Source organism: Primulina eburnea, chromosome 5 (genome assembly GCF_022965805.1).
Source record: "Primulina eburnea isolate SZY01 chromosome 5, ASM2296580v1, whole genome shotgun sequence".
Taxonomy (NCBI): domain Eukaryota; kingdom Viridiplantae; phylum Streptophyta; class Magnoliopsida; order Lamiales; family Gesneriaceae; genus Primulina; species Primulina eburnea.
Genome location: NC_133105.1, coordinates 10,778,602 through 10,792,765, shown reverse-complemented (window position 1 = coordinate 10,792,765; position 14,164 = coordinate 10,778,602). Strand labels below are relative to the sequence as shown.

Sequence of the window (14,164 nt, the reverse complement as noted above, 5' to 3'; positions counted from 1 at the left end):
GCCCTAGGCGCTAGGCGGAGGTTGGCCGAACCGATGAGGTGCTAGGCGGCCAGCCCAGGCGCTGCGCGGACCTGGGCGCGCCTAGGCGGAGGCTGGGCGCCTAGATGGGCCTGGTTTTTTTTTTAAAAAAAATTGGGCTTTAAAATTTAATGATCCCCTAAGAAGCCCACTTTAAAAAAAAAAAATTGGCCCATTAGATATGCTACTTTCTTTCTGGGCTGCTGCGTTTCTTTCTTCCCGTTATTTTCCAGAAACACGACTCGTTCCAGAAGGCAGAAGCACTCCTCGTTCAAGGTATTGGCCGTGCATTTAATTATTTGGAATAAGTATTAGTGAGGCTTGATTTTTAGTATTTGTGAACGTGAGGCAAAAGTGCAGAACCACTACTGCTTATCCTCGTTCAAAGTATTGGCCGTGCATTTTCCAGAACCACTCCTCGTTCCAGAAGCACTCCCACGTTCACAAAAATTCCACTCCTCATTTCTATTTGTGAGGCTTGATTTTCAGTTTGTGTATTTTTGTATTGACCCTTGTGATTTGTGTGCATATCTATATGGTTCATGAAAGTGGAATTTTTGTGAACGTGGGTGTTTGGGATGGCTATTGGTGCAACTTGTACGACGTTTATGGTAGAAGCAGTAGGTTGTGGACCTCCGTTGGGAGCTATCGGTGTTGTGTTGACTCGTATTGTGTGGTGGTCTAGTGTGGCAATTAGAGTTGGTGAATGCAAATGAAGACAACTCTAACAAACTAATTTTCCAGTGTAATCTTATGATGGTTGTTTCATGTTTGTATCTAAATCTACTGCAGTACTGACTATACCATTGCTTGCTCAGTGTCATTTTTCTTCATGCTTCAAGATATATGGAGTGACTTTGAGCTTTTTAGTACTATCATATGTTTGTGTGGTGTTATCACATCAAATTTTTAGGTCTATTGCTGAAAAGGTTCAAGTGGTTCGTATTCAACAAGATTTAGAGGGTGACAATGGCAAGCAATCCATCGTCGACTGCATCCGTCACTCAGCCTGAATCTGGGATTTTTAAGAGAAAGTCGAATGACATCGGATGAGAGTTTGGTATGTTAATTGATCCTAAGAACCTCGACAAAATTAAATGTAAGTTGTGTGGGAAAATGATGTCTGGTGGAGTGTATAGAATCAAGGAGCACATAGGAAATATACCTAGAAATGTATCTGGGTGTCGAATCGCATCTCAAGAAGATCGTAATAAGTGCAAAAAAGCTATTTTAGAAAGGATGAATGAAAAGAAAAACAAAATACTGGAAGAAGAAAGTTGTAGAGCGGAGGTGAATATTTCTCTAGACGAAGAAGAATATGCTGAAGTTGAAGGGATGGATGGAATTAAAAAGCCTCATCTACTTGGCCCCATGGATAGATATGCATCGATGATTGCTCCAGAAAATGTAAGTTCAAGTGGGAGTAAAGTGCTTTGCCAAAAAAATATAAATGAGGCTCTTTTCAAAGAGAGAACTCAACAAGTTCAACAATATGTTTGGAGATGTGCTTATGAAAATGGAATCTCATTCAATACTCTTGATAATGATAGCTTCAAGCAACTAATGGAGACAGTGGGTCAATTTGGACCAAGGTTCAAGCCTCCAACTCAATATCAACTTAGAGAGCCACTTTTGAAAGCTGAATTTGAAAGAACAAAGCAACTGTTGAAGAATCACGAAGAAGAATGGGAAAATAATTGGTGCTCGATTATGACAGATGCATGGAATGATAGAAAAAGAAGAAGCATATTAAATTTGTGTGTTAATTTCAAAGAGGATACTGTATTTTTAGAGTCTAAGGAGTCTTCAGACGAGGCACATACAGCTGGACTTATTTTTGAGTATGTTGACAAGTATGTTGAACAAGTAGGAGCTCATAATATTGTACAGATTGTAACAGACAATGCCACCAACAATATGGCTGCAGCTAAATTGATGAAAGAAAAGCGGCCATGGATATTTTGGAGTTCATGTGCAACTCATACTGTTAATCTCATGCTTGAAAGTATTAGCAAGCTTCCAAGATTTAAAATGATTATCGACCAAGCAAAGTCTTGTACAATTTTCATTTATGCTCACCATAAGACTTTTTCATTGATGAGAAGTTTTATGAAGAAAAGAGACATAGTCCGTCCAGGAGTTGCCAGGTTTGCATCAAACTTCCTTACATTGCAAAGTTTGATTGAGAAAAAATCTAGTTTAAGGGCCATGTTTACAAGTGATATGTGGAGAATTGTAAATGGTCAAAGACAAATAAAGAGAAATTGGCTTACTCTACTGTGATGAGCATGAGTTTTTGGAATGGTGTGACACTTTGTTTGAAAATATTTGCTCCTTTGGTAAGAGTTTTCCGATTGGTTGACGGAGATAGAAAACCATCCATGGGGTTTCTATATGGGGAGCTTCTTCGAGCTAAAGAAGATATCAAGGTGGCCCTTAATAATGTCGAATCAAATTATCAACCTATCATAGTGATTCTTGAGTAAAAAATGAAGGATAGACTTGATACACCATTGCATACCACAGTCTTTTTGTTGAATCCCTACTTCTACTACAAAAATAGTTCTATTGCTCTTTATGGAGAGGTCGCGGCAGAGATTTTTGAATGCATGGAAGTTTTGCATGTTGATGAGTTTGAACTGCAAGATACAATTATTAACAAGCAATTTGCAAAATATAGAGATAAGACTGGGTTATTTAGAAAAGCATTGGCTGCAAAAGCATGTGAAAAAAATGACGATACATTTGATCCATGTACATGGTGGAGTACCTACGGTGCTCACACACCCAACTTGCTAAGAGTGGCGTTGAGGATTCTTTCATTAACTACAATTTCATCTGGGTGTGAAAGAAATTGTATTGCATTTGAAGGAGTAAGTTTAAACTTTAATTAAAATAAATTATTAATTGTTAAAGTGTATGTTCATATTCCTAACTATACTAATTACTTTCTCGGTTTTTTTTAGATTCATACAAAGAAAAGAAATAGGTTGGATGTCCATAGGTTGAACAATCTAGTATTTATCCAATTTAATGCTAGATTGTTTAACAAGCAAAAAAGAGAGAAAGAAAGGAACGTCGACGTCCTTCTTGAAAAACATACTTCAAATGCACAAGGTTGGATTGTGGATGGTGGGGAAGAAAATGAAGTTGACCCCGGTTTGGGGCTCACTTGGCAATTAGTTGATGAAGCAACCGAGGCAGATGAAAATCTACAATCCTGAAGAAGCTCTAGAGTTAGAGAACTTCACGAGGATGATTTTGAATCTGAAGAAGAAGATGATGACCAAAATGATGATATTGATTTTGTGTCCGATGAAGAACAAGTTGTTGAAAATTTCGGAGAAGAAGAAGTGGAGTAAATTTGTGATGACACATTAGACTATTTTATTGTGAATTTTGGAAGAAATCTGAATTCTTTCTTATTTTATTGAGTTGGGAACATTTTGAACGTATTTTAAATCTAATGTTATTGTGTTGAGGTTCTAGTATATGATTTATTATGTTTTGATATCGTAGAATCCGATTAGCGGCGCTATGCGCTGGGCTGGCGCCCAACTAACGCCTAGCGAATTTTATAACCTTGACCACGGTCAATTCTGGGTTGAAGCTTGCTCTGCCCTGAACGGATCTTTTCTCTTATTTATTTGATGAAATGAGAACCTGCAACAGCCACTCCTCCGTGTGAATTGAGTAAATTATCGGTGTAATGAAGTAGTCTGAAAACTATACTAGTCAGTTAAAAATCAATGAACAATTTTTGTGCGACAACTCGCCCGAGAAGTTGTTAGTATAAGGAATCGAACTCAGATATCCCTCTTGATCTTGAGGGCTGAATGTGTCCTTTCTTGGTTGTACTAGAGTTATTCTAGGTTTGTGTTCAACTTAAACAATTGGGCCCAAACTAATAATAATAGGTCTCTTATGAGATGAATTCATATATCTATACTCGTGAGACGGACGATCCGATCTATATTTGGTACAAAAAAAATATTATGTCACAGATCAATCCGATCTATATTTGGAGTGAAAAAAATATTATTGACGTAAAAAGTAATACTTTTCATGAGCCGTAGGATCGAAAATTTGTCTCACAAAATTAACCGGTAATACGATCTCAAAGGAGTTTTGTGAATCAATAATATGTGTTCAAATGTTTTTATTAAAGAGTTTCTTAAAATAAAATCGATCCAATATAGACATAGATATAAATCCCAGAGTGCTTTTATCCCAGGGCGTCTAATTACTGACAATATTATTGTGGGATTCGAGATTTTACACTGGATGAGAAACATAAATTCTGGACACAGTGGTTATCCTAAACTAAAACTAGATATTAGTAAGGCGTATGATCGGGTCGAATGGGAGTTCCTAAAGCAGATGATGGTAAGGCTAGGCTTTGATGGAAGCTGGATTGAAAGGGTGATGAATTGTGTTACTTCGGTGTCGTACTCTTTTAGAATCAACCATGATGTGGTGGGACTTATTACACAAAGCAGAGGGTTACGCCAAGGAGACCCTCTTTCTCCTTATTTTTTCGTATTTTGTGCACATGGCCTACAAGGGCGTTAAGATTGCGCCTTCTTGTCCATAAATGTCGCATATTTTCTTTGTAAATGATAGTCTTGTATTTTTCAGAGCGACTATGCATGAAGGAGCATGAGTCAAAGAATGCCTATCGCTATATGAAATGGCATCCGGGCGACTCATTTATTATTATAAGTCAGCCCTCTCTTTTAGTCCTAATTCTAGTCCAGCTCTCATGCCTACTATTAAGACTATATTGACTATTCATGTGGTTCATCAACATGATCTTTATTTGGGCCTACCCACGTGTCAATGCGCAATAAATGGCTTCAATTCAATATCTGGTTGAAAGAGTGTTGAAACGGATCCAAGGCTAGAGTCATAAATGGTTCTCTACTGGAGGAAAAGAGGTTCTGATCAAGTCAGTCTTACAAGTGATTCCCATATTTGCGATGTCATGCTTCAGAATACCTACCATGGTGTGTGAGGATATTGAGAAAAAATGCGCGAATTTCTGGTGGGGATTAGATAATGGTAAGCGGAAAATGCACTGGAAGTCTTGGGATTTTCTATGCAGACCAAAGAGTTGGGGCAGCCTGGGCTTCAGGAAATTGACTGAATTCAATCGGGCCTTGCTCGCCAAACAGTTATGGCGTCTCATATGTTCCCCGGATTCTTTAGTTGTCCGAGTACTCAAAGGTTAATCTTCAGACATGGATCGGTGTTGGAAGCGGGATTGGGTGGTAACTCTTCCTATATGTGGAGATCGATCCTCTAGAGCAAAGAAATTCTGGAGAGTGGACTTAATAATATAGAGAGTTGGCGATGGAAAATCCATGAAGATTTTTAAGGAGAAGTGGATCCCTACCATGCAGTCAAAGATTGGTGAGCCGTTGGTTGTTTGGGATAATGAGGCTATTGTGAGCGAATTAATTAATCAAGGAGTGTGGGATGCTGATTTAATCTTTACCAGTTTTAATCCATTGTAGCGGGCAAAATCCTTAAGATCCCAATCCTGCCGACAGGAGAGTGCGATTCTCTTTTTTGGAGGTTCGATGCCAAAGACAATTATATTGTGTGTGATGAATGTCGTCTTCAAGGTGGATTGTTCTCCCCACCGGAGCACCAATCGGAACATCCCATCGAATCTTGGTGGGCGTTTATATGGAGTCTTTATGTTCCACCTAAGGTGCGGCTATTCTGGTGGAGTATTTCTCATGACTATATCCCCACTAATCAAAATCTGCTTCGACACGATTTCCTGTTAATGAATCTTGTTGTCTGTGTAATTATCCTATGGATTCGACCTGCCACACTCTTTTCTTTTGTGCCGCAATAAAACACTTATGGAAGCACTCCTTTTTTGCCCATATTCTTAAGGGAGCAACACAAACCAGCACTCAAGAGATATGAATGTGGTTGAAAAAACACTTGTCCGAGGAGTTTGATAATCTTGTAGTCCACACGTGGGGCGTCTGGAAAGAAAAACAAAATTTTATCCATGGAGATAGGAGCAACCCGATGGCTGACAATATTTTTTGGAGCTCCACAATGATTTGTGATTATAGAAAGGCTAGGAAGAAGGAAAAAATTGCTATTCAGGATGAGTTGGGTAATACGGAAAAGAAGTGGATACCTCCAGGGTCATGCAATCTCAAGATGAATGTGGATGCATCAGTGAATAAGGACAATAATCATTATAGCGTAGGAGGAGTGGTTCGTGACTCACAAGGCCGTTTGTTGCTAGCATTTGGAAAAAAAAAATCAATCAACCAATACCGGTGGTGCATGGTGAGCTTTTAGCGATCTGGAAAGGAATCAAGCTTCTGTATGAGAAAGAACTTTGAGATGTTCAAGTGGCATCAGGTTTTCTGTTGGCAGTGTAAGCAGTTACAACCAAACAGGAGATTCTTAGCTAGATTGGTTCTTGTGTGGCAGAAATCCGAGATCAAGTTCAGGCGCCTATTATTTCAGAATTTATTCATGTGTGACGCTCATCTAATAAAGTAGCCCATTATTTGGCTCGGTTTGTTTTTCTTCTCCTTCATCCTTTGTGTGGATGAATGGAGAATTTCCAGCTTGGTTGGTTCACCTTGTAATTGACGTTTCTTTGTAATAAAATTACGAGTTTTACAGTAAAAAAAAAAAAAAAAAAAAGAGTCAAAATATTCTATATTATCAATTATTAAACAGTACTCTTCATATTTTTTTGGTAGTAAACGTATTGATCTATATCAATAAAATAGTCAATCGATTTATTTTTCTAGTAACCTAGTTTATAAGAGATGAGTTTTGAATAACATTGACTTGGATAAATTTCTTTCTTTCTGGATCATGCCCTATGTTAATATTAATTCGAAACTTAGTTGAACCAAACAATATGCTTGGCCATACATTAAATTTTTGGTAATATAGAGTTTTTGGCTCATTAACTTGTCTCATTTTGAGTTTTGATCTACTAAGTATTCGAAATGTGGTTTGGATTTAGCAACTTTGATTTTTTTGTCCTATTTCACCCAAAGTGTTGGACTTGCACTTGAAATGATATTGTGATGTCGGAAAATGATGTCGTCACATAAAACTACTGAATGTGACACTAGAAAATGTTGACATGTCTGACAACACAACAACAGTTTGACCAAAATGGATGAAAAATAAAATTTATCAAGGCCAAATTTTGACGAGTCAATAGACTAAACTCAAAATTAGATGAGTTAGTAGAATTTTTTTAAAGATTCCAAGTCTCAATCGCTAAATTGGACTTGAAATTCAAGATTGGGCTTAGAAATTTCTTGAATCCAACCCTATGTTGTAGTTTCTTACATACACAAGCAAATTGTATTTCATTAGCAAAAAATTCACACTTAAACGAAAATGAATATATAAATAAAATTCAAATGCGAAATGGGATATTTCTATGGATCAAACTCACATGTGAAGCCAACACGAAATGTACTATTTGATAACTGAAGACCAATTCTTCATCATTTGAATTCTTGTTACAACAATTTGGATAATTTTGATTTCAAATTTTAAATAGATTTCATCTTGTTTATAGGAATTAAAGGCTCCCACGAATGATAAAGAAAATTACTTTTATCTATTTTTCCACGCCAAATGTACGAGTTTGTTTGTTTTTCACACAAATAATGAAAATCATTAGAAAAATAAATTTTACAAAAAACTTCTTGTTATATTCTTATTTAATTCACTCAAGAAAAAAATGATACCAAATGTAAAAAGTCGGCTATATATTTGGAAAACCCGAAAAGAAAAGGAAACCTATATAATTCGGAAAGATGGAGTATAATTTTGACAAATATCAAGATTTACCCCTATAAATATATCGAATCGTCATCTCAGTTCGATCTTGCACCCCCTTCGCGAAGGGTGTCCGGACGGACATATGCATGCATGTACGTACATATTCGGGGGCGGATCTTCTTCGAGGCAAATCCGGGCTGTTGGCAACAAGAAATTTTTTAAAATAATATGGTTCAACACATATAACTTTTTATTTTGTAATAAAAAAAATTTAAAATACAAAAATATCACAATTACCCACCACAAAATATCATTAAAACTTTTGTCAACCTAATTTTGAAATCCTAATTATGCAACTAATCGTCCTAATCATAGACCAGAGAGTTACAAGGTCTGGCATGGAACGGTCTAAACCACACGAAAGCAAGATATTATTTTCTTCATTGGCATCACCATCATGTATTAAATTTCTGATTGATTTTATAAATATAATTCATTGAATTATGTGTTATTCGAGTTTTTTTTTATGGGTTGTAAAAATAATATTTGGATTGAATTTCAAGAAAGATACAGATCTATAATATTCAAGCTTGAAATGGACTTTAAACTTATATTTGGACCACTACAATCATTCCCCAAATTAATTTGGCCCAAAAAATGACAATTTACGCCCTCATAGATTGCAACTTTGCATGGATTGACATTAAAATTGCTTAAATTTTATTTGAAAAATTGCTGCGGGGCAAAAACAAAAATGTGGGAGGGAGAGAGAGAGAGGAAGAAGAAGAAGAAGCAAGCAGCAGCATCAATTTTCAAAATTAATTAGATAAATTTAAAGGGTCAGACTTGGTTTTAAAAGAGAATATGATCCTGTCCACTCTACGAAAGTGTCGGTATGCATCACTTGTCTATAATCATCCTAGCAAAAACTTATGTGAGGACAGTTTCACGGGTCGTATTTTGTGAAACATATATCTTATTCGGGTCATCCATGAAAAAAGTATTATTTTTTATGTTAAGAGTATTACTTTTTTATTGTGAATATCCCCAGCATTCACTCTTCTTACAGATAAAGATTCGTGAGACCGTCTCACAAGAGACTTACTCAATCATCCTCACTTAAAAGATGACTTTTGCATTTTGTATTATACTCGCATTGAAATAGAGTTTTGAGTTGAAAATAGTTGAAAAATCACAAATCGGCATTAGGGTTTACTAGTATACATTGTGTGAACTCGAGCTCTCCAAGAGATCTATAACCATGTAGGAATCGATCACTCGCAATTCTTAGACTACTTTATAAGACTTGATTTGTTGAATATTGATTGTGGATTAATTATTTATAGAAAATTTATATACTCTCTGGGTCTCAAATATACAGGTTACATTTTATTTTTTATTTCTCTCAAATATATATACAAGTAAAAATATCCATATTAAGTAATATTTCTTATATCACCTATACAACACTATTTAATTTATATTTTGGTAATTACTTTAGTTGTCTCGAAATTCATTAAGTAGAGATAATATGGAAAAAATATTCGTAGTTGTGTTGTCTTTTGACTTTTCCAAGGATTTTCCAAATGTGTGCGGAAAAAAATTATTTTTAAATTTGAAAGGGATGGAGTATAATTTTAAATATATTTTAATTTAAAAGGATAATCATCTATAATCAGATTCACCTCGAACAAACTCTGCTTCAAAATCTCAAAATATGCTAATCACGTCACATGACGCTGCCTACACATCATATAGCTGGTAAACAAGATGTGGATTGAATATTTTATTAAAAATTATTTAATTTGGGCACAAATTAATATATGAAAAAAATTGTTGACTCACTTTCGAATCATGTATATTTATGACTCATTTTATGACCTCTTTCGATGTCCACTCGGAAATCTCTGGTCTAGTGCAATAGTCGTCAAATCATGTTTTATAGGTAAATCATACTGAGGAAGTCTCGTGTGACAAACTCGCATGAAAAGATGTTTTTAGGAGGAATCGAACTTATGATGATTGACCAAACAATCATATATTTCGTCAACTCAAATATACGAACATATATATAATTAGTTCTTAATTGACTTAGTTATTAATTTAATTCAAATTGATTCTACAAAACCGCGTTTGATAAGATGGGAAATAAAGGATGGAAGGCCCATTTTCCAGGCTAGAAGCTTAGCTATTCCAAGCAATAAGTGGGGATGTTTAGTCCCCACCAAGGGGATTTATTGTCGCATCACCAACCAACATATAGAATAATTATTATTGTGTCGAAGATTCTCGATATATTACAAAGTTTATGGTCTTGGAATTATTTTATGATCATATAATTTAATTAAGTATATTGACAAGCTATCTAATAAAAGAATTAATAAGTTGATCTAATTAATTATGGATTTTCGAAATATTAAACAAATTGCTATGATACACTTTATGTATAGAAACTCAGTCCAATTATGTCTTCTTTGATGGGTTGAAGACTGCAAAGGTTATATAAGATTACAGTCCCAAAGACATGGAAAATAAAACAAAATATATACGATACAGATATTCTAGATATCTATCATTATCTCATTTGAGGTGAGAATAAGGTGGTCGATTATCTGTTTCTTGAGAAGATCCATAAATATTACGCTAGATCAATAAATAGATTTTACTACGCGTTTACTGTTATTTATATTTCTGATAATTCGACATGAATTTCTGGTATGTTGTGATATATGGAAGCAATCACATTATTTATAAATTTATTTTTATTAAATATCTAACAAATGATATCAGATTCACGTTCATGTTGAATTATGAGAAATTCTTTTTATTGATTGATATGAAATTCAGTTTGATTTTAGTGAATAATTCAAATCTAAATTGATAAATCAAAATCTGAAATTAGTTTTAATAAAAAAAAATCGAAATTCGAAATTCATTCAGAATCAACCAAGCCCTAGTTTTTAAGTATACATGCATATGGAATCAAATCGTGACATTGTTGGCATGGGATGGACCGTGACATCTGGGTGAACTATACGTCGCTGGTGGACGCCAGAAAATGTTAGAGAAAGGAACTGAAATCGTGACTCTGTTCGCATGATTTCCGTCCATTTTGCGATGATTTCGATCGAATTATAGCTGGATTGGTTGTCGAAGATGTAGGGTAGTGGTCGGCCAAGGCAAGGTGACTATGGGTCATGGTCGCCGGAGTTTGCTGCCATTGGAGGAAGTGTTGGTGGCGATTTTTTCGTTTAGGGTTAGGTTTTGGGTTTTGATTTTCGGGATTTTGGTTGGATTTAATGGCCTGTTTGGAAGTCCAATTTTTAAACCAGGTTTTGAATTCAAAATTTTGACATTTTATTAATTTTTTACTTCTTATATTTTTATTTGTGAAATAAATTTTGGACCATTTCAAATTTTAATTTCTTGAAATTAAATTAATATAGAATTATTAATTATTTTATCGTCTTTGTTTATTTCGATAAAATATTTATTAATGAATAATTATAATGTAGAAATATTTTATCTCTTGCATGTAATTGTCGGTCCAAAGAAACACATATTGTTGGCATCATTTATTATCAATATTTAATAACCATGATATTTTAGTGTACCACATACAAATTTTTATTGGTGTTCAAAGACTAAATATCAATGTAATTGCATAATAAGAAAAGGAAATGGATCAATAAGGAAAGAAACTCTGGGACTTCACATCATATGGATTAACAGAAACAAGATAAAATGATAACTTGTTTATTTGAAAAAGACTGATGGGAATGTGAATAAGGATTATCCCAATATGACAATTGGCGTGCAAAGAAATGGTTGTCTAAGGAGCCGGTTTCCGACTGATGGTGAAATATACAACATATGTAAAATTACAATAAGATTATTGGTATTTTCAAAACTTTATTTAGGAAGTGATTTTTATTTTCTAGCATTTGAATTTTGTAATTACCTTTTTTTACACCGTTTTTTGACTAAATTTGATTTTAGTTTCATGTTTAAACAAATCAAGTTTTTCCTTTGTCCATGTGGTAATGAAACTTTTCAGTTTTTTCGAAATTCAAATATGATTGTATTGGTTCCTTGATTGATAAGCTTTATAAATTGAACTTCAATATTTTAAATAGCATCGATAGTATGCATGTATGTAATTTTGAAACTAAATGCAAATTAATTTCGTATGTTGACTTTAATCGGAGTCAATGAATTGGAAAGTCAATATTGTTAAGAATATATCGATGTTTATGTCCACATATGTCATAGTATTAATTTTATCATGTGGTAATTTCGTTCATATTTATAGATAACATCGTTTGGATATTGTGTACATAATTGGAATGTTGGACATATATTTAAAAAACCCGATATTGGATCATTAATCAGGTTCTGTGGTATATAAAGTGAACTAAGGAATTTATTCTCATATATCAAATATCTGACATTTGGAAATAGTTGGATATTTGGATTGCGAATAAAGTTATGGAGTTTTTATCACCGGCAATGATCATTGGTCCAAGAAAACATTGAGGATCAATTGTGATAATAAAGTCGTTATATTTAAATAAAAATTGAAGCTTGTCAAAGTCCAAAATATATTGTCATGGAGTTTCTAGTTGGAAAAAAATAATTCAGAGTGATTGTGTGTTAATTGAGTATGTCATTGCAAATTCTACAATTGCAGATGTGTTTGTCATGGTTAGCGACCCAAGATGTTTATGGGCATGTAAAACACTTTGGTATTGTTCATATAGATGATATGCGTGTACAGTGGGAGTTTGTATTCGGCTTGAGCGTTGATTCATTTGAAATTATTTAAGTTTCTGTACAGAATAAAGTTTATATTAATTATTCTGAAATAAAATGATGACTATCATTGCGGTTTAGCAGCTGGTTGAAAGTTTGTTATTGGTCTTTTCGAGTCATTAGGAGGACCAGTCGGAAATGCATGTTTTATTCTTGTATCACATTTATGTATTTTCGTGCTACACATTCATACTTGATCTATGTTATTGATTATACCGATATTGTGATCATTGATGGGTCTAGTGATTTGAAATGTAGCGTTGACATCTTGGTTCAATATTGATATGATTGATAGAGCGGATTGTTAAGGAATATTTTGGTGTAGATATCAATAACTCAATCCATTTTTTGCATGTACAATATCTGGTTAACTTACATGGCCTAAGAGAGAGATTGCTGGAGTTATTTTGTGGGCTCGCATAATTTAATTAATTATACATAGACAAGTTATCTAAAAAAAATATAATAATATGATCTAATTAATTATGAGTTTCCAAAATATTAAATAAATTGGTATGATTCACTTTATGTGTAGAAATCCAATTCAATTAAGTCTTTATTGATAGGTTGAAGACTGCTAAGATTATATAAGATTACGTCCCCGAGACACAGATAATAACACAAAATATATACGATATATATATTCTAGATTTATCTCTTTCTCCCATTTAAGACCAGAATAAGGTGGTTTTTTTTTCTGTTGGGTAATTCTAAAATTCTATTTTTTTTATTGGACTCCGACATGACACCACACTTATCGAACAATATATATTGTCATATCAATAATATGTCAATAAATATTATGGTAAATAAAAAACCAAATATGCAAAACAAGGTAACTTATTGCACTAAAACCCCGAAAAGTTATCCGCCGTTTTAAGGATATGAAAGGCCTATAGTAACACAACTAAAACCTATTATTGTAGCAGCTTGCACCATCCAAATTATGGACGTAACAGGACATAATTAGGAGAGTAAGGTTTGTTTTATTTTAAACCTTCAATTTCAATATGTATAAATTAATACGAAAATTGAAGACATTAGACAAAACTTGTGCTCCCAAAATCATACAAGGATTGTGCACATTTTTGGGTTTGACGGTAAGATAATGATAAGATGCGATAATTGTTTCTGTTGGAAAAGATCGAGATACGTGACGCTCGGGCTCCTGTTCGGTTTACAATTGTATTGTAGGAGAAAACGCTTGTCTTTTTACCAAAAGATGTAGTTTTTAATTTTACAACTCAAATATTTTAAACCATGAAGTAGTCAAAATCATGTGTTCGATTATCATGGATTGAAAAGAATGTAGTTATTGATATGATTTATTTGGGGTGTAATAATTGTCCATGTTGGGAGAGCAATAGAGACAAGCGATGCTTAAGCAGTTTTACAGTTTAAAATATTTGAGTTTCATCATTATCATCTAATACAAGTTTTTGTAAAACGACAAAATCTTGGTCTTATACAAATATTTTCATAGGTTCTTTATGTTTCATAAACAGTAACTAGCTAGGACCGGACCTTTTATGAAACCAAGGAG

The 14,164-nt window shown here is 34.0% G+C and overlaps 1 pseudogene; it reads left to right on the top strand.

The window, feature by feature from the left end:
• The first annotated feature begins 504 nt into the window (after positions 1-504).
• LOC140831358 (uncharacterized) lies at positions 505-3,242 on the top strand (annotated as a pseudogene).
• The last annotated feature ends 10,922 nt before the right edge of the window (positions 3,243-14,164 follow it).